Raw genomic sequence first — 19,908 nt, forward strand, 5'->3', positions numbered from 1 at the left:
TCAGAGACTATGAGGGCATGGGGAGGTTTGGAGCTCACCAATGAAGATAACATGACTGGTCATTTGATAAAGACATCCTTACACACCAGACCAGATAACTACATGCACACCCAGTTGTTGTGTTCTTACGTCGTCAATATAAGTAATAATAGACAAGAAAACGGGTGTAACGTTGCGTCAATACTTGGGTTCTATTCACGTGGTTAAAAACAAGCAAAACACCAGAGCTCTCGTACAACGAGATCTTGCGTGAAACAATGACATCATATTCTATAAATAGATCTCTGAGTCTGCATACACTACACCAGTAAACTTTTAATAAAACTTACTAGGAAACTCAAGAGTAATCGATACTGTAGTTAAAAAATTCACACATCGTCTACAAGGCTTGGGTTATGGGAAATTCAGACACTGTGATAGCCATTGTATCAATAATCAGTTAATATGAGCACAGATACTCCTCAGACACAATGGTGTGACTGATCGAAAAAGCACATCACAAGCCAATCAGGATAGATGAAAAGATTTTCACCGAGGGGCTTAATGGCAGGGCCATGAGATTTCGGCATTGATAAACATTTAGGGCGATGAGGAATACTGACTCGCCAACAACGATCTATCTCAAAAAGGACGAAAATAATGGAGTCGGTTTCCACTCATTTGGCTACAGCAGATCAGTTACACAAATAGTAAACAAGCTAAAACAACTGAAGATCAAATACAAACAGGATAGCAACCGAAGAAGTGGGAGGGCATTGATGGAGTGGGACTACTCCAAAGAGGTCAATAACCAGGTACTTGCCAAGAGCAGGTGGTTTATACCTGAAGTCACAAAAAATCCAGGGTGCACAGTCCCTCGGATGATCTGACAATACACAGATGAAGACACCGCAAACAGTACTTTTTCATGTTGCGACCAACAACTTAAACTGTAGCGCCTTTCAACTAAATGTAAAGAACTTTAATTTATGAGTCAGGCAGCAAAAGACAAGTTTCCACAGTCTAAGATCTTCATTAATGCCATGCAATGATGACGATGGCCTAAACTGTAAGGCTAATAATCTAAACATTCATCTTGCCAAGGTTTGCAAATCAAATCATGTGAGTTTTCTTGATTTTTGTGAAATCTATTACTTCACCATCTCTATATGCCTGTGATGGTACCCACTTGAATTATGACGGGAATGAGAAGCTAGCCAGACTTATCGAAGACGTCTTCCTAGAGCATTTTGTACAGGTTAATCCTGGCAAAGCTTTATTCCGAAGGAACTGAAGCTTCCGACTCGGAAGAAAATGGTGAAGAAGTCATCTTTAAATTCAAGTTCTTTATCCTCACCATCTATCGGTAAAAGTGATAAACCCGCACTATTTGTGCAGAGAAAAAAGAAAAATAAATGCCATTTTGCCACACCATGATGACGATCGTCTAAGCTAAAAGGCTAATTCTTGCCAAGGTTTGCAAATTGAATCATGTGAATTTTCTTGATTTTTGTGAATATTACTTCACCATCTCTATCTAAATTCAAGTTCCTTGTCTTCATCTATCGATAACTCTGATATGTCTTCACCATGTATCAGTTAAATTGATCCTCATCCCTAAGCCCACCAGTCAAACCGACTTGCCATTCTACAGGGTGAAGGTCTTTAGCGAATCCATCATCAAGTACTTGCCTTATGTCATTGATAGCGAGTGGTTTCTACCCGACGTTACAACAAAGCCAGTGTGCATGTTCCCTCGGATGGTCAGAGCGCTGAGAAATTTTGAAAAACAAACCAAGACACCGCACATAGTACTTTTACATGTTGGGACCAACGACTTGGACTGTAAAGTGTTTCATCGTGATGTGAAGAACTTTCTTTTACTGATTCAGGCAGCAAAAGACAAGTTTTCACAGTCAAAGATCTTCATTTATGCCATTTTGGCACACTATGATGATGATTGTTTAAACTGTAAGGCTTATTATTTAAACATTATCTTGCCAAGGTTTGCAAATCAAAATTTCTTGACTTTTGTGAATTTTTTAGGAATACAAAACAAACTGCGTACCGGGGTACCACAACTATAGTCTGAGAAACAAGTGCATGTTGCTCTACATCCAAAATGTAAGAAATAACACAGTTTTATAGTGAATTGAAATTACAAATGTACATGTTCATGTAAATATTGTTTGGAGCGAACATGTTTTACAACAAACAAAAACCAGGAAAAAAGTGTTTTGTGAGAATACAATTTTTTTGTTCCAACTATGCATGCTTGATCACACATGTTTTGTACGAATTACAAGTGCACGTGTGACAAGTGTGACTTCATAATCTATGCCGGCAAGGGTGAGCGTGTCACGGATAATGGGCTGAAGTATGACGTTGTCATGCAGCTCATGGACCCCTACTTGGGGAAGGGATACAAGTTGTTTGTAGATAACTTCTACACTAGTCCGACATTGTTTCATAACCTGTACGCCTAGAACACCATGGCATGTGGGACCATTCGGGAAAACATTAGTAGAGGCTTCCCAAAGACCAAGAAATGCAGCGAGAGGAACCATTCGATGGATGGTCATCTTTATGGACTTTATCAGTGCTTTGAGTAAGTAAAATGACAGCTTTTATAACTTCATTAGTGACCCCGAAGTTTGAGAGCCAACCTTGTTCCTGCAGAACATTTGCTTGTGTATGTTTCTCGACTCACGAGTCATCCACTTGATTTGTCTGCTATATCTTGTGTACTATAATCGACTATGGCCACTAATAAGCCAGATGTTGAGGACATTCCCGTGGCTGTACCAATACCGCTTGCTGCAGTTAGTCTGAAGCTGCCCCCTTTTTGGCAAAACGACCCCACGTTGTGGTTCGCACAGGTCGAAGCAAATTTTTTTTTAAACCAGAGGGATTACCGAACAGGCGACCAAGTTTGCTCAAATTGTGGCCTCCCTTCCAACCGAGGTTGCACAGGAAGTCCGCGACCTTCTCATTGACCCTTGGAACTGATTATAGGAAGAAACTGCTTCCAATTCGGTAACAAGTACTACATGTACCTAAAAGAAATCGGCTGTGCCATGGGCTCAACTGCCAGCCCAGAAAATTCCCCCCCACAAAGGTGTGGTTGGAGTCTATGAACGAATACTTACCCGTAGAGCCACTATAAACCGACAGGTTTGATTTGCTAAGAGTTTTACATACACACATAAAAGCGCCCTCTCTCGTCCCATACTGCCCCGCAGTCTGGCTGCCATGTTATCTTCCTCTTTTCTCTTAGCACCAATGTGAGTAGACGTAATTTTTCTGCTCCGACTAAAAAGTGTTAAGTTTAAAAGTTTTACGAAATTTTTTCCTGGTAAGAAGTGCAGTTTTTTTTTACTGGACTACTTCCGTTTTTTGAAGTTCCCTAGAGCCCGTATTTTGTTTTTTGGAAGTGTTTTTTGATTGAGATATGGAGAAACGTGTTGCCCTCTCTAGCGGGGGCCGAGTACTCAAAAGTACAGATAACCGTTTTGCTATCATTTGGTTCATCTATTTCAAGCGGTACCATAAAGATGACATCATCATACATCGCTTTGACTACCAGACCAATATTTACCCCTATTGTAACTCGCTGCATCGGTTATGCATTGTAGAATCTAAAATGTCACTTCAATTTTTGTTGGCAGATGAAAGTGTTTCGAATGCGTCATTGAATTGACACAGATTTCAAAATCAGGCCTACTTCGAACATAGTGTTTGTGGAAAACAAAAGCAGATTTGGAAGCACTGTTTGGAGTAAGATTGATTTTTTTATTAAACTAGTGTGTAACACATGTTTTATACATCACGTAAAAGTGATATAGCCTATTACCTTTATTTTGTGTTTGTTCATACTTACAGGGAGCTACCAAAAAGTAAAAAGGAAAGGGCAAGAAAGGTGTTACTGTTAGCCAGAGTGAGTGGGCCTTAATAATAACTAAATTACATGTATCTCACGGTCTGGTCTGGTCGGGTCCAGACTCTGTTAGTGTTTAGTTTTTATACTATGGTGACGGTAATGACAGAAACACTGTAAGCTTGGGTCCAAAATATATTCTTGTTTTGCAAGGAGGCTTATAAATAGTGAACTTTCAGATACTTCATCGAATGATACCATTATACTGTCAACCATAGCTGGAAGGATTGCCCTGGGAAGTTTGATTTACATGAAAAGTCACACTTCCACGCAGAATGTTGACAATGGCTCAACACTGAAATGCCGAAATGAACAGAATCAAAATAGCAATCAAAGGTGCTTAATGATGTAGTTCCAGTGTCTGCAATATCTATTGATGCAGGGACTTGCTATGCGTGGACATACTGATGATGGAGGTAACCTCCAAACACTATTTGCACTGTTGTCTCGAATTCAGGAAACAGACAAAACCAGAAAGCTTGATACTTGGTTGAAAGATCGTAATTACCTTTCTCATGACATTGTCAACCCTTTGTGTATCTGTTCTTGAAAGGTCAGCTGTGAATAGTTACAATAGACTCTGCATAATTACTCCCACAAGAAACTTATTTTTATGTCGTAATTAGTGAGTTGTGATTTGAACAACGTAAATTGGCCTCTGGAAATTCAAACAGCAGGAACACACAGTCTGCCATGTTGCCAAGTCCAAAATTTGACTCTATAAAATATTGAAGTTATGTTTGTTAGTCATACGACCTTATGTTTTAGTATTTCAATATTTGAGAGAAACAGAGAAATGAAACTTAATCAATAAACCAACGAAGGGTATTCTACAACCATATTCTTCTTGTAGAGTTCATTAGTATCATATCGAACAGTAGCAACATCTCCCCACTTACGTATACCCCGGCTAACCAACATAACGCGACTACACTACGTACTATTCATCTTAAGTGCCTAACCGGGTTTGGTGGGAACAGTTAGCAAGTAGATAAGAAATCCTACCAGTCAACCCCTCGGTATTCCGGAGAGGTTTATCCTAACACAAACAAAGAACAATTAGTGTCATCATAAGGAATTCTCAAATTAGTCATATTACTTGCAAATGCAATAGGAAGATGGGTATGACAGATGTTAAATTTGCATCGGGGATAAAGAATATTAATTTTGGTTTTTTACCCATACACTGATGTGTGTTAGCACTGTATACTCAGTACTTTCCCGAGTCCTGTGAAAAAATATCACAGGCATGTTACTCGGATGGGATTCGAACCCACGACCCTTGCAATTTAATGGGTATGATTAAACGCACAATTGGTTATGAAGCTTCATGCAGAGTTTCACAAAACTCTTAATACTGCATTAATTAGTTAGAAGTGACTTGGAGTTTTGTGATTCAGTTTGGAGTGGCACTATGAAACTTGTTGATAGTGTCCAAAGACGAGCCACTAAGTTCATTTTACATCGTCCACAAGAAGACTATATAGCCTTCCTTAAACGTTGCCGAGACTCAAACCTGATGCCGCAAGGACTCCGCCTCCAAGATCCAGTCCGCAGCCGCCGTTCATCATCCATCCTTCAAGCCGCCAGTTCTGCCCTTCTCAAGGAGCGGATATCATCCACCAGATCATCTCCAGCCGGTCTAGATCATGACATCACTCACACCGAGCGGGAACTACAATCCTCCCTACACCCGAGGGATTTCTCCAAGATCAGCGCCCTCTCCAGTTCATCCAGCCAGCATGCCTTCGCGACCGCCCGCAGGAAGCAGATAGCCAAATTCCACAAGTTGTACCACCAGAAGCAGAGATCGTCTATATCTCACTTCAATCGCGCACCCTCCGAGAAGATGAGATCTCCTATATCTCTATTCAATCGCGCCCCTGGGCAACCCACAGGATCCCCTATATCCTTACGGCCACCAGTTCATCTCCGTAGTCAACGTGCTTTTCAGAAGCACACCGTAGTCAACCTTAGCAACCGGAGTATCACGAAAACCGAGACCAGCGTCCTGTCCCTGGGTATGAACTTTGCCCAGCCCCCCAAGTCCATCCCCACCGAAGAAATTATCGTGTCTACAGAGCAAGCCCTCAAACACCTCAGCAAGACGGAGAAGATTGATGTCCGGATCAAGATTAACGAGGTTCTGCGAAAGGCGAAACCAGCCAAGTCCAACCTTTCCAAGGTTGAGCAGGCAGCCCTCCGAGAACTTCGCCGGGACGAATCCATTCACATCTTGCCTGCTGACAAAGGGAATGCCACTGTCATCATGGACCGCACTGAGTACACTGACAAGGTAAGCAACATTTTATCATCTGGTTCATACCGCCCCCTCCCCAAGGACCCCACCCCTAGCATCGAGAAGAGGGTTGCCAGCAAACTCCTTTCCATCCACCGGTCTGGGGCTCTCCCCGTCCCACTCTATCGTAGGCTCCGCCCATCCAGCTCCACCTGTCCCAGGTTCTTCGGCAATCCCAAGATTCACAAGCCGGAAGTTCCCCTCCGCCCCATAGTTGCCTCGAGGGGTTCCCCCACCTACGACACTGCCAAGTACCTAGCTAAAGTACTTCGACCCCTGGTGGGTCTCACTGAACACCATGTTTCCAATTCCACCCAGTTTGTTGACATTACCCGCAACCTAACCCTACAACCCACTGATATCTTGGTAAGTTTTGATGTGGAATCTCTCTTCACCAACGTGCCCACAGATGAAGCTTGCTTCTTGGCCAAGGAGAGATTATCACATGACCCATCCCTCCCTGATCGTACTGGTCTTTCACCTGACCAAATTCATGATTTGCTTTACACATGCGTTTCCTCCAGTTGTTTTCAATTTCAGGGCAAGTACTACGAGCAGACAGCTGGGACCTCCATGGGATCCCCTATATCCCCGGTTCTAGCTGACATATTCATGGAAGAGTTCGAGTCCTCATCACTCCTCTTCGCTGACCTCTGACCCAGCCTGTGGCTCCGCTACGTTGACGACACCTTTGTCGTGTGGCCCCACGGTCAGGACGCTCTCCATGAATTTCTACAGTACCTCAACCAACAACACTCCAGTATCAAGTTCACTGTGGAGCAAGAACATTCCGGAAAGTTACCCTTTCTGGATGTTCTCATCACAAGAAACCAAGACGGCACCCTTCATCACAGCATTTACCGTAAGCCCACCCACACCGACCGTTACCTACATCAGCGTTCTTTCCATCATCCAGCTATCAAGTCGTCAGTCAACCGTGCGCTGGTTCAACGGGCTTATACCATCTGTGATCCGGATAGCCTCCAGCAGGGGTTGCAGCACATCACCACTTCTCTACAGCGGAATGGATACAACGCCAAGCAAGTCAAGACAAGCAAGCCCGTCCCCCCCGACCAAAGGGTCTCCTATACCCAATGTCAAACACACACACCCACAGTTAGTTTACCATACCTAGGTCCCCCCTCTCATCGCCTCCAACGCATCTTCAAGGAAGCAGGAATCAAGGTGTACCACTCCGCCCCGAAGAAACTCCATGGCTCTCTCTAATCGCACAAGGACAAGAAGGACTCCTCCACCCGTGCCGGAGTCTATCGCATTCCATACGAATGTGGTAAGGTTTATGTCGGGGAAACCGGGCGTAACCTTCCCACTAGACTTAAGGAACACCGAGCACACGGAAGGAGGGGGGACTTCGATAAATCCGCCATCGTCAAGCATTCCCACATCACTGACCACCGAGTGAACTGGGAAGCAGCAGAAATCATCGCTCCAATCCAGGCGTGGCACCCTAGACGCATCAGAGAGGCCATAGAGATCCACAAGCATGACACCGTACCCCAAGACATCGGCTTCCACATCAGCGACATCTGGCTCCCCCTTCTCCCGACCAATGGATCTTCTATATCCACGGTCACCCCCTAGGCCCCAACCATTAGACTGCTTTGGGTCATCTTTACCCTCAGTCACCTAGGCCCCACACCCTCACTATCCCCTGTGCTTGTTCCTACTGACACGGTTCAGTGAGCACACACCCCCCACACACCACCCAAGGCTCCACAACAGGTTTCACCACGCATCATCGAGTTCACTTCCCGCCTCTATTTCCCGCCTTCATGCATCACCGCTGATCCACCGCCCAGTACTTAAGCAGCATGCAGCATCAGAGTCCAGCATTCTCCAGAAGACGATCAGAGAAACGTCGAGTTAATCCAACGGTTCTTTTCAGAACCACCCCAACTCATTTAGAGATTATTACATGGTGTTACCGCAAACTTTTCTATATCTTACTTCCACCATGCAAAGTTTCAAATCCTACTATAAGACACAACGACTCATTTTCAGAAGGAAAATTTGTTGTATAATTCTGTTTTTTAAATGTGAATACGGTCAAATTGCATAAATGTTGATAGATATGTAAGTTTAAATGTCACACAGGGGCATCCTGCCACTAGACTGTCTTCTGATCCCTTCAAGTTATCTGTACCTCATTGTAAAACAGAGTCCCAAAAGTCTTTTTATATTCAGTGGATTGTCCCCATGTGGAACCAGCTTCCGCTGTCAGTCAGGGCTAATTTGTCCCTTGAGCTTTTAAGACTCTTCTGCTTAAAAGCTAGCCCAACGTTGTTTTGCAATCTGTTTGCCCAGAACACCCTAGCATGTGGGACAGTGCGGGAAAACTGCAGAGGCTTACCAAAGACCAAGGAGAACGGTATTCCAAGGAATGCAGCGAGAGGAACCATTCGAAGGATAAGGGACAGTCAGCTTCTCTTTGTGAAGTGGAAGGACAAGAGGGAGGTCACAATGCTGTCCACCATTCACACTGCATGTGGCAATGACACGGGAAGGAAGGCCAAGTATCAAGCGACTGGAGCATGTGAAAGAGTTGATAATCCAATACCGATTTGAACACATCACACCTATAATTCGTCAAATAAATTGGCTGCCTGTTTCGTACAGGATTCATTTTAAAATCCTGTTGTTGTTTTTGTACATGTATTTCATTCTCTACTTGAGTAATGGCTACTTGTATCATTAAGCCATGCAGCGAACTCTTCATTCTGCTACCCAAAACCCCAAATCCACAACCTACTGAAGACTTCGTAGATGCTCATTGTCACATAGATCAGTTATTGAATGTTACACACAACAAAGGGACATTCAGTCAATTCATGAAAACCGAAGGCATCGAGTGCCAAAACCTCCGCGGCTCTGTCGCAGTCTTCTGTGACCAATCCACCTTCAGGGACTACAACAGATGGTTGGAACTTGTTTCTGATGACTTGATCCACGTGGCAGTGGGATACCACCCAAACCAAGCGGCCAATTTCAAACCCAAGTCCGAACAAACAATCCGACACCTAATGAACCACTCAAAAGTGTGCGCATTGGGAGAAATTAGGTTGGACTATTCAATGAGACATATTTGAAACAAAGTAGTTCTCTGGCATTATAAATGTCTCCTGAAGCTTGCCTTAGAACTGAACAAACCATTAGTAGTGCATTGTCGAGACGCCGAAGACGACTGTATGAAAATTGCCGTAGAAATCCTCCCCCAAAATTGAAAAATTCACTTGCATTGTTTTTCTCAAGATTGGGGAAGAGCTCAGAAATGGTTGGCACATTTCCCTAATTTGTTCATAGGATTGACCCTGCTTGTCTCTGGGGAAAATGCGGGCGTGCAGTCAGAGCGCAAACTGTGCTACAATCACGGCTGAGGGCATGTTTTATTTGTTGGAAAAAACCTGTCTCACGCTTTTTGGAAATGCGTGAGAAAATCTGCGAGTTGAGGAGGGCCCCTACAAAAACGTTTGGGAAACCCGTAAGGTCACTTTTTTTTTTTGCTTTGAAAAGCACGAATTTTTCAGTTTTTAGTGAGTAAAACAATAGTACATGTGACGTCATAGTCGCGCTAGACCTGTGAGTTTCTCATATTCTCGCGTGTGTAGAAAAAACGGGGTGACGAAACATTTTGTTATTAACCGAGTTGTGTGTTTTACCAATTACGTGATAAAATATTTTCAATTTCTTTTTTACTTTTAAGTTTTATGAATATTATGTTGTCCAAATAAACAGAAACAGGGAATTAATGATTTATGATTTATGATTTTATATTATTTGTCAAGTTTTCACTCATTCTTTGGTGGGTAAAGTATGGGTTGTTTGTTTACATATATGACACTCCATTGACTATGTACCAGTCAAAGCGATCTTCCTTGGTTCAGGGTAAAGGTGATTGGTGATTCACTTACACGGTATCTACCTGACAACATACGTAGTGATGTGGTGACGAAGCCTGGGTGTACAGTTCCCCGTGCCATAAAGTATTTGAGAAGTTTGGAGCATGGTGCTCATGTACCAAATCATGAACAGCCACATGTTGTCATGTTACATGTTGGGACAAACGACTTGTGCCGCAGTGTTCTTCACAGCTACATAAATTATTGTGAGCACATGATTCACCTTGCCAGAGAGAAATTTCTGGTAGCAAAGCTGGTTATAAGTGCAATTTTGCCTCGTCATGACACTGACCTGAACGGCCTGGGTCAAGTTTTCAACATCCATGTATCCTTCCTTTGCAAAAAACTTAATGTCAGATTTGTAAACTTCTGCGAGCATTGCGAGAGTAATTCGCTCTTTGCCTTCGATGGACTCCACCTAAACTATGAAGGTAGCGCTAAGTTTGCTCAGACCATCAACGACGAGGCCACCTCACTCCTGGTCCGTACGATTCCTGGGTCTGCTCCTCATGTCGCCAAGCCAAAATGCCCAAAGGAACTGACAATTCTTGTCTGGTACCTGTCTGGTATCTATATAGTATATGTATTGAATGAGAAGGCTGATTCTGCAGAAACTCTGAAGAAAATGCTAGGTTAACTGTACAAATCGTATGGGGTTGGCACACTCATCAATCATTTAGTAATTGCAGGAGATGGTGCTAATGTGAAGTTGTTGTCAGAAGTCAAAATTGAATATGGCACTTCACTTGCATGGGTTATACCTTATCTTGGTGACTGGCATGTGTTGAAAAACTTTCAGGAGGTCATCATGACAATTTACTGGGATGCTGGTTTAAAAGAAGTAACTAAGATCAATCATAAGCAGGGAATGCTCCAGCGACTTCAAAGTTGTGCCAGTTTCAAAATGACACATAGATTTTTCATGCAGGTGTATGAGTCAATTTATGCATATCAGTTACAGGTGTTCATGGAACATAGAACTAATCACCACAATACCTCCATGTTTACATTAAGTAACGATGACATCAGAAGTGCCCTACTTCATTTCTGAATTAAAAGATTGTGAGTCCGATTGCACAAGATTTGTTGAGGCAGATCATAATTTAACCACTCTGAGAGTGCAGAACATTTGTAATGTCAAACAAAAATAATTTTATTTTCAGTTTGTTTTCTACATTTGAAACAAAAATTTATTTGTCCTTTTTTTATATCCTTTTTTAAAACTCTAGTTCTACTGTGCACAAGCATGGACACTGAAGATGAAGACGTTCAATAGTTCTGGTGCCTACAAAGAGAAAGAAGTTGCCAAACTTTGACAAGTGCGTAATCTGCCAGACAGAAAGCCACTGCAGTCTTCTGTGCAGACCCTGATTGTTGCATTAGAAATCCGCAACGATTAAGTTTATGAGCGTCTCAAACCTGACATGCAACGTCTATCAGATGATTTAGAGCTTTCACTTCTCTAGCATTCCAAATGGTATGAAATATTCACGAGCAAAGAAAATCTTTGTCTTATTCAAAGACAAAGATGTGCCATTTCACCGACTCCATCAGAAGTTTCCACCACCGGCAGTATTGGTTCAAGTGCAAGTAGCGGAATGTCACGATCATCGAGGTCTAAATCGGTCCCAACTGACTGGACCAAATGCTTATTCTGCAAGAAATTAACACATCAGAAAGTAAAATTGATGTTAACAGCTAATACATTTCAAGTCTGTGAAACCATATTCCAAGCTGCAGAGTGTAAAGGTGATGAAGACCTGCTGCGGGTGTTACATGGTGTAAATAATGATTTAGCAGCTGCTGAAGCCAAGTACCACAAAGCCTGTATTACAGTATTGTAACAGCTCCTCTCTATAACAAGGGATACCAACAGGTTGATTTAGTTTTTGATCAGTACCGAAAGGAATCCATCAAAGGTGGTGAACGCTTGAAGAGAGGTGCAGCTTCAGCTTTAGAAGTAAAGATACACAGTGCTGCAACACCGATCCCAAAACAGTGGTCAAAGTACATCGCAAACCCCACCAACATGATCAACCTCTGCAACTTCATGGTGCAGGCACTTTGTCAGCTCGGCACGGAAAAATTAAAAAGCCGGCCAAAAACTTCTACTAGGCGGTAGGTTCAAAGATGGAGAAAAGACAGTGATGGTCATGAGAGGAAAGATGGAAGATGATCCTACTTTAACTAGTGATCATGAAGAAGCAGACGCCAGACTTCTGCCTCATGCGAGTTACGCCGCTGGAGAGCATAAGGTTCTTGAATCACCGGATACAGATGTGGCGGTTTTGTGTGTTTCACTCTTCAGTCAGTTGGGTTGTCAGGAGTTGTGGTTCAAAACAGGAGTAAAGGACAAGAAATGGTTCATCCCCATTCATACAGCGGCAGAAAAGCTTGGCCCTCAGATGTGTGAAGCACTTCCAGGTTCCCATGCCTTGACAGGGTGCGATTCTACCAGCAGCTTCTTCGGCGTAGGCAAGAAAAAAGGCTCTCAGTAGATTGTCATCTTCTCCGACTTTTCAGGGAGCAATGTCTCGGTTAGGAAATTGTGAACCTGTGGACGTTTATGCTTGCTGTGAACCCTTTGTAATGAGTCTTTACACAATTTCCATTAACAAGATTGCAGTAGGCAATGTCAACGACTTGCGGTATTGGCTTTTCTGCCAAAAGAGGCACAAGAACGAAAAGTTGCCACCGACACAGGACAGTCTGAGTCTGCACGGGAAGCATGCACATTACCAGGCCATGGTATGGAGAAAGGCCCTTGAGAGTCAGCAAAATCTACCACCACCAACTGGAAATGGGTGGGAGGTCAAAGACGGCATCCTTCAGCCAGTGCTGATAACAAAGGATCCAGCACCAACAGGATTAGTTGATCTGACAGTCTGCCATTGCAAGACGAGCAGACTGCTGTTGCCGGGCAGAAGGCCTTGCTTGCACAGAATCCTCTACTTGCATGGGTACTGAAGATTGTCAAAACCCCAACAACGCGATGGAGGACTCCGTGGTTGAGGACGAGAATGAGGATGAGGATGTGGAGGCATAAATGCACAAGATGAAGAGTTAGTCGCCTTCCCTGTTCACTCGAACACTTGCTAATTACAGAAATTCAACTCGAAATCGATAATTTGAGGATGAATTGCTTAGTGGTGCAGACACAACTTCAATGTAAACTAATACATACTTGTGTACATGCACATTTGTGTAACAATAACCAAAAAGGAAAACTAAAAGAATCGGTAACTGTATTAGTGAAAGCTAGAACATATTAAACGACCCCTTTAAAATACAACTGAGGAAAATGCCTTGCTTAAAAGGACACAAAGGCTTAAACCAAGTACTAATGCTAGGCACTTACCAATCCACTGTGTGTGTGTATGCAAACATGGGGCCCCGCCCACGGTAAAAAAATCACTGTAGCTTTTTCACACGTAGCAAAAATCATGAATGAATCGGCACACGCGCAGAGCGATGCTAGCGGTGATTGGTCAATAAATTACCGCTCAACTTGATCCTGACAATTGTAGCTGTCAATCACCGTTTGTTCCAAAGAAATTGACCCAGTATAATCTTTTTTACAAAAGTTTGAAAATTTTCAGTGTTTTAGATCGTTTTTTACATAGCTATAGCAACTCTAGTAGCTTACGAAAGTGTGATTTTCGTCTTTTTTGACTATTAAATATCTACAAACCAATCTCTTCAATAAAATTGAGAGCTCCGAAAACGTCCATTGAAGCGCCGACAAATTATTAGTCAGCAGCCGCAAGCTGCCGACACAGCATCGTCGGCATGGCAGCCATCTTGGATTCCATGAGTAATAGTACACACGTAAGTAATCCAATGCATTACGATTTCAATCCACTACCATCCGAAATTGTAACATCATCATTACTCATAATTCAATGAAAAAATGTTTTTTCGAAGACAAATGGATTATCACAATTTTGTACTTAAAATTTATATTTTTGGTCGAAAATTTCACCCCCAAAAAACATTAAAAAGTGGGACTGTAAAACTTTGGTCGGCCATTTTGTTTTTGTCGTCTGCTAGTCAAAATTAATTACATGTATAAGGAATTTCTAAAAACTAAGTGATGAATAAATTATCTTTCAGAAATCCCTCACAAGAAGTAGGAAATTGATGGTTGAATTCTTGAATGAAGAGTTTCTTCTTCCAACGCCTTCAATATCTGCTTTGAAAGCACAGTCGCATCAAAATGTTCCATCATCTGACCCTGTGGCAACCACTTCTTCATTATTCCTACATCCAGCTGTTCTTCCCTCCAAAAAGTTGAAAACAGATTGTTCAAAGTGTGCGAGCCGCAGGAAAAAAAATCAGAAATTGATGACACAAAAAAACAAGCTGAAGTCTGACATAATGTTCATGAAGACAAAATGTCTGCTAAACCATCATCTCCATCAATCACTGAAAAGAAAATGTAAAGTTGAAGAAAACCTGAGGAAGAAGCGAAGAATACTCAAGCGGGAGTGCTCTCTCAGAGACGCAAAAATATGTCGATTGGAAGAAGAAAATAGCAGATTGAAGGCACAGCAGGAATTAAAGAATTTGAGAAGATCAACTAAGAAACTTAATGAGAATCATAAAAAATACAAACTGCATCATGATGATAAGCTAAAGAAATCAAGAAAAGCAAAATCAGAACTAACGAAAAGGGTTCTAGAGCTAGAATCAATAACTGAAGAACTCCATGCTCAAGTAGAATATAAGGCCGAAGAGATGGAGCTGCCAAAACTAGTGAGCACCAAAATAAATAAGAAGACATACTCTGCATCTTTCAGGAAAGCTGCATACCACTGCTTGAACAACCAAGTTCCTGTTGAAACTATCAGCTGTGTCATAAGCAATATTGTTTCCGAACTGTCTAATGTTACTTTGGATTTTCTACCAGACAAGAAGACAATTAGCCAGTTTGCATATGAACTTGGTGTAATAAGTGACATACAAGTTGGTGAAGTTCTTGTCAACAATGATGCACAACATGTAAATGAAGTGCATATCCATACATCACCATCTCTTTCATCCGGATATGTCCTTCAAGTAAGCAACCTTCCTGGTGGAACAACAGAGGATTATACAGAACATATCAAGAACTGCATCAGTGATGTTGTTCAGACCTATGCTCTTTTTAATGGTGAGGATGAGATTGTCACTAAAGGAAAGGTGATAAGTCATCTTAAAAACACTTTGTCGGATAGAGTTGCAGTAAACCATTGTGTTGTACAGAAAATACAAGATGACTTCCACATCGAATTGTTGAAACTGAAATGCAACGTTCACCCTCTTGATGGCATTGCACACAAATGTAGGAGCAATCTCAAGAAATATGATACAGAACATAACATTAAAGGTGATATATTTGGAAGTGACTGCTGTGCTGCCAATCTCATATACTGTATGGCATTTCAAAGATGAGGTACAAACAGGGAAGGGGAGATCCAGTTGGTTTCAAGCAATTCTTGAGGCAGGAGAACATAAAGCCTGGAACAATTGTGCGCTATGTAGGTAATCGACTTAATGTTTTATTTTACCTCGCTGGTGTGTTTTTTTCTTTGAGGGACGGTCTGTTACGGTACATCAATAACATCTGCCACAACAAGTCTTCCTTCCGGACGGCCCTAAAGAAAGATCTTGAGAATGATAACATTTGTCTTCAGTTACGTGTGATTGGCCTAATTGGAAAGTTGGTAACAGGTCCATGGATGACGAAATTCTACGCAAACACTTCACAACTGTCGAACCTAGAGCTGTCTCCATCTATGAAGAAGTGTTTTTCAATAATCTGCTATAAAGGACATATAATTGAAGAAAATTTTATTGAGTTATCTTTAAAAATAGCGAAGTTATGGGATTTTAAAGAAAATATCGATACCGGAAATGACGCTTTTCGTCACAATTTCTTTCGCAATTGCCTATACATAACATTAGCGAAAGCGTTAAAATTTTACGACAGTAAAATTTAAATATCTTTCGTTCTGGTTGTGCTACAGTGACATACCACCCACCATTGTAAAGCATTTTGTGTGCTTTACAAGAAAGACACAGTTTGAAATGTTTTAGTTTAACTTGAAAAAAATTGGTAAGGGCCTACTAATGCACCATACCACTATTGCTCACGATTCATTTAGGTCTAAAGAAAGATAAAATCAGTCCAATACAAGGAACAAAATAATAATAATTTAAGCAGAATTTACAAAGCGCCCAACATCAAACCAGTCACTGAGCCCTTTACAATAATAGAAAAAGTCAAAAGCATTGTTACACCAACAAGCAACAAATTCCACTACATGTAATCCCTGGGTTTTATTTTTATTTAATTTTTTTATTTTCTTATAATTTTGTTTTAAAGGTTAGCTTTTAACGGGGCGTGGCCACGCCCCAGCATCTCCCGAGACCCTGATTTTCTTTTTTTGCAAATGAGAACATTAATCATAGAAAGAGTCAAAAACATTGTTACTACACCAACTAACAACAAATTGTACTACATCTGTACATGTACAGTCGACTCCCGTTATAACGAGGTCCGCCGGACTGGCCCATTTTCCTCGTATTATCCGAATCTCGTCTTAAACGCAGCGTGCTAAATATAGATACATGTACATACGTCATCATTGTGCATGCACACAACGCGTGTACTTCGAATACATGACATAATGGCCGCACGTGTGTACATAGATGCATGGCAGAGCTGCAATTGACTATACTTCTGTGTCAGCAGTTTATTGCCCATGCAATAAATACATGTAGTCTTGGTTTTCATTGGTAACAACCTGTTTAACGCTGGATGGTTCATTGCTGCTGCGAGATACCGGGGAAATCTTACTGCTGCAATGCATATTGCACACGCTGTGAAAATTTTCAGTCAATAAAATAAAAGCTGGATTTTCATTGGTAACCACTAGTGTAATAGTAGAAGGTTCATTGCTAACGCGAGATACCAGGGAAGATCGTGCTATTCTGTGCATGTGTGTGCATGTGCAATACACTCGTCGCAGCAACAAAAAATAGAATCTTGATTTTCATTGGTAAACACTGTGTCATGTTAGATGGTTCATTGCCAATGTGGGATACCAGGTAAAATCTTGCTTTTGCATTCAATAATATTGATCACGCAACTAGTTTTGATTGTACGTTGTGGGTGTTCTTTTCCTTCTGAAAATTTATAACGCGCTTATAAACTCAGTGGATCAGTATCTTTTCTTAAGATTTCTCCAATGTTTGAACCATGCAAACCTCCTAATCCCACCATTGTTCGGAGTTTGGAATTAACCTTGCTTGCTGACTCGTGACTCCCGATTTCGGATTAGTGTTGCGGTAGCGTCCACTTAACACCTCTATTGTATGTCTTAAAAGCCACAAATATCGACTTTACCAGCTGTACAGGTATTTCCTTTGTTGGTTTTTGAATTGCTCTCGTTATAGAAGGGTTTTAAACAATGTTTTGCTCGTAATGGGTCTCCCAAATTACCTCGTTATAACCGTGTTCTCGCTACTACCGTGCTCGTATAATCAGTATTTTAATGCATTGAAACATGCATGGGGCCGTTTGGGACCAGCAAAAAACCTTGTATCAACCGGAACCTCGTAACATGCGAGCTCGTAATAACGGGAGTCAACTTTAATCCCTGGGTTTTATTTTTATGTTTTTATTTTCTTACAATTTTTTTTTAAGGCCACGTTTTAAAGGTGGCCACGCCCCTTTGTCTCCTGAGAGGTTCCAATCCCAGCTCCCGTTCCCATCACCGAGCAGCGTGCCTGGCCGGCAGGCATTGCCGTTGGAAGCGTTTACCCGCCCAGAAAAAAAAACCCCATCCCCAAAACCATCCACGCCTTCTTTCCAACTGCGAGTGCGGTCCTTCAAACATACCAATGCAATGCTGATCAACATCATGACCAGAGTATAAACAGCAAAAAAACACATTGGCGTCAACATCGAAAAAGTGACCCAAATCAGTACAAAGCGCTCTTGAAGTATGAAGCTATTACAGCCAGAGTTAGACGAGCAGAAAAAGTGGAAGACCTACATCGTCCTGGAAATGAGGCAAAAAAAGAGAGCATTGTTTTCATTTCCTGGCTCTATAAATGCTATACCACACTGAAGAACAAACCTATTGATGTACAAATCATTTTCCCTTTGAGTTTGATATTGATTTAGAAGCATGTCTGTAGAAATCCAGCACTTGTATGCCTACTTTGTTTAATGCTTGATGTTTTCTTTGAATTTCAGGACTCGTGCAGGTGTGCCCCTTATGCACAGCACACACGTGAGATCTGTCTTGCTAACCAGAGAATGCTGAGGCAAATCCTTACTTTACTCAATGCAGACCAGACATGCCAGAGCAGCACAACGTTTTCCGACCATCATGATGAAGAGGCCCACATAGTAGACAATGAGGAGACACCCCCAAAAGAAGTTCCGGAGAATAACTTTGACATGTCGCCGACAAAGATTTTTGCTTTAAGAAAGACAAGCTCATCCATCCCCAACCTGGCACTGCTGCTTGTCCGTCAACTATTCACAGAAGAGGAAACGGCTTCAATTGCCGTGCAGTGAAAGGGAAAAATCAACTGGACGGCACACGAATGAACTTTCTTAAAAAAGCGTATGCCTCAGTTTCACCTGGGTCCTACATGTATGATGTGTATTGGAAAAAACAGTGTGTGGCAGCTATAGATGAAGGTTGTAGGAGGCTGAAGAGATCAAAAGTAAGGTTGAATTTAAGCTAGTTCCCCCTTTTTGTTATATCAACCACACTAATTTTTTTATCACAACTTATCAAATAACACGAGTGTACATGTAGTTGTCAAGGGGAAATCCCAGGCTGAGCAATATTTTGAGAAACACGTGCAGGACGTCACAGACCCTCATTGGGCAACACATTCGGTTGTCACTTTTCATGAATGAAGTGGGCGAGATCAAGTCGTTGAAACATGGGCTGGCTGGCTCGTAATTGTGTAGGCACCAGGTGCAATACAAAGTGTCAACAACACAATTAACTGTAAATCTCCAGTATAAGCAACGCAAGGGAAGCGAGCTGAGAAAATCGCCTCAAAATGTGCTGTGCCAAAACGTCATTTTTGTAAAGAAAATACAAGTGGGGTGTCATGGCCGAGCGGATAAGAGCACCGAACTCAAGCTCTGATGCTTCTGTTCAGCAGAGTGTGGGTTCGAATCCACGTCGTGACACTTGTGTCCCTGAGCAAGACACTTAACTATAATTGCTTCTCTCCACCCAGGGGTAAATGGGTACCTGTGAGGGCAGAGATGGTTCTTGTGATTGGTTTAGCCATGTAGCGCATATAATTGTAACACAGGCGGTATCCTCCCCAGGGAGCTGAGATGGTTTTAGGAATGATTTAAGGCCCAGTGACCAGGGGTAGTAATGTCGGAAGCGCTTTGAGACACCCCGTGAAAAAGCGCTATATAAAAAACCGTGTATTATTATTATTATTACTTTGTTTAATAATGCTTGTTGTTTTCTTTGAATTTCAGGACTCGTGCAGGTGTGCCCCTTATGCACAGCGCACACGTGAGATTTGTCTTGCTAACCAGAGAATGCTGAGGCAAATCCTTACTTTACTCAATGCAGACCAGACATGCCAGAGCAGCACAACGTTTTCCGACCATCATGATGAAGAGGCCCACATAGTAGACAATGAGGAGACACCCCCAAAAGAAGTTCCGGAGAATAACTTTGACATGTCGCCGACAAAGATTTTTGCTTTAAGAAAGACAAGCTCATCCATCCCCAACCTGG

General features: G+C 42.1%; 1 pseudogene; it reads left to right on the forward strand.

Annotated features, from left to right (window-relative positions):
- The first annotated feature begins 5,435 nt into the window (after positions 1-5,435).
- On the forward strand, positions 5,436-7,422 carry LOC117288890 (annotated as a pseudogene).
- The last annotated feature ends 12,486 nt before the right edge of the window (positions 7,423-19,908 follow it).

The sequence above is a fragment of the Asterias rubens genome, chromosome 4, assembly GCF_902459465.1.
Source record: "Asterias rubens chromosome 4, eAstRub1.3, whole genome shotgun sequence".
Lineage (NCBI taxonomy): Eukaryota > Metazoa > Echinodermata > Asteroidea > Forcipulatida > Asteriidae > Asterias > Asterias rubens.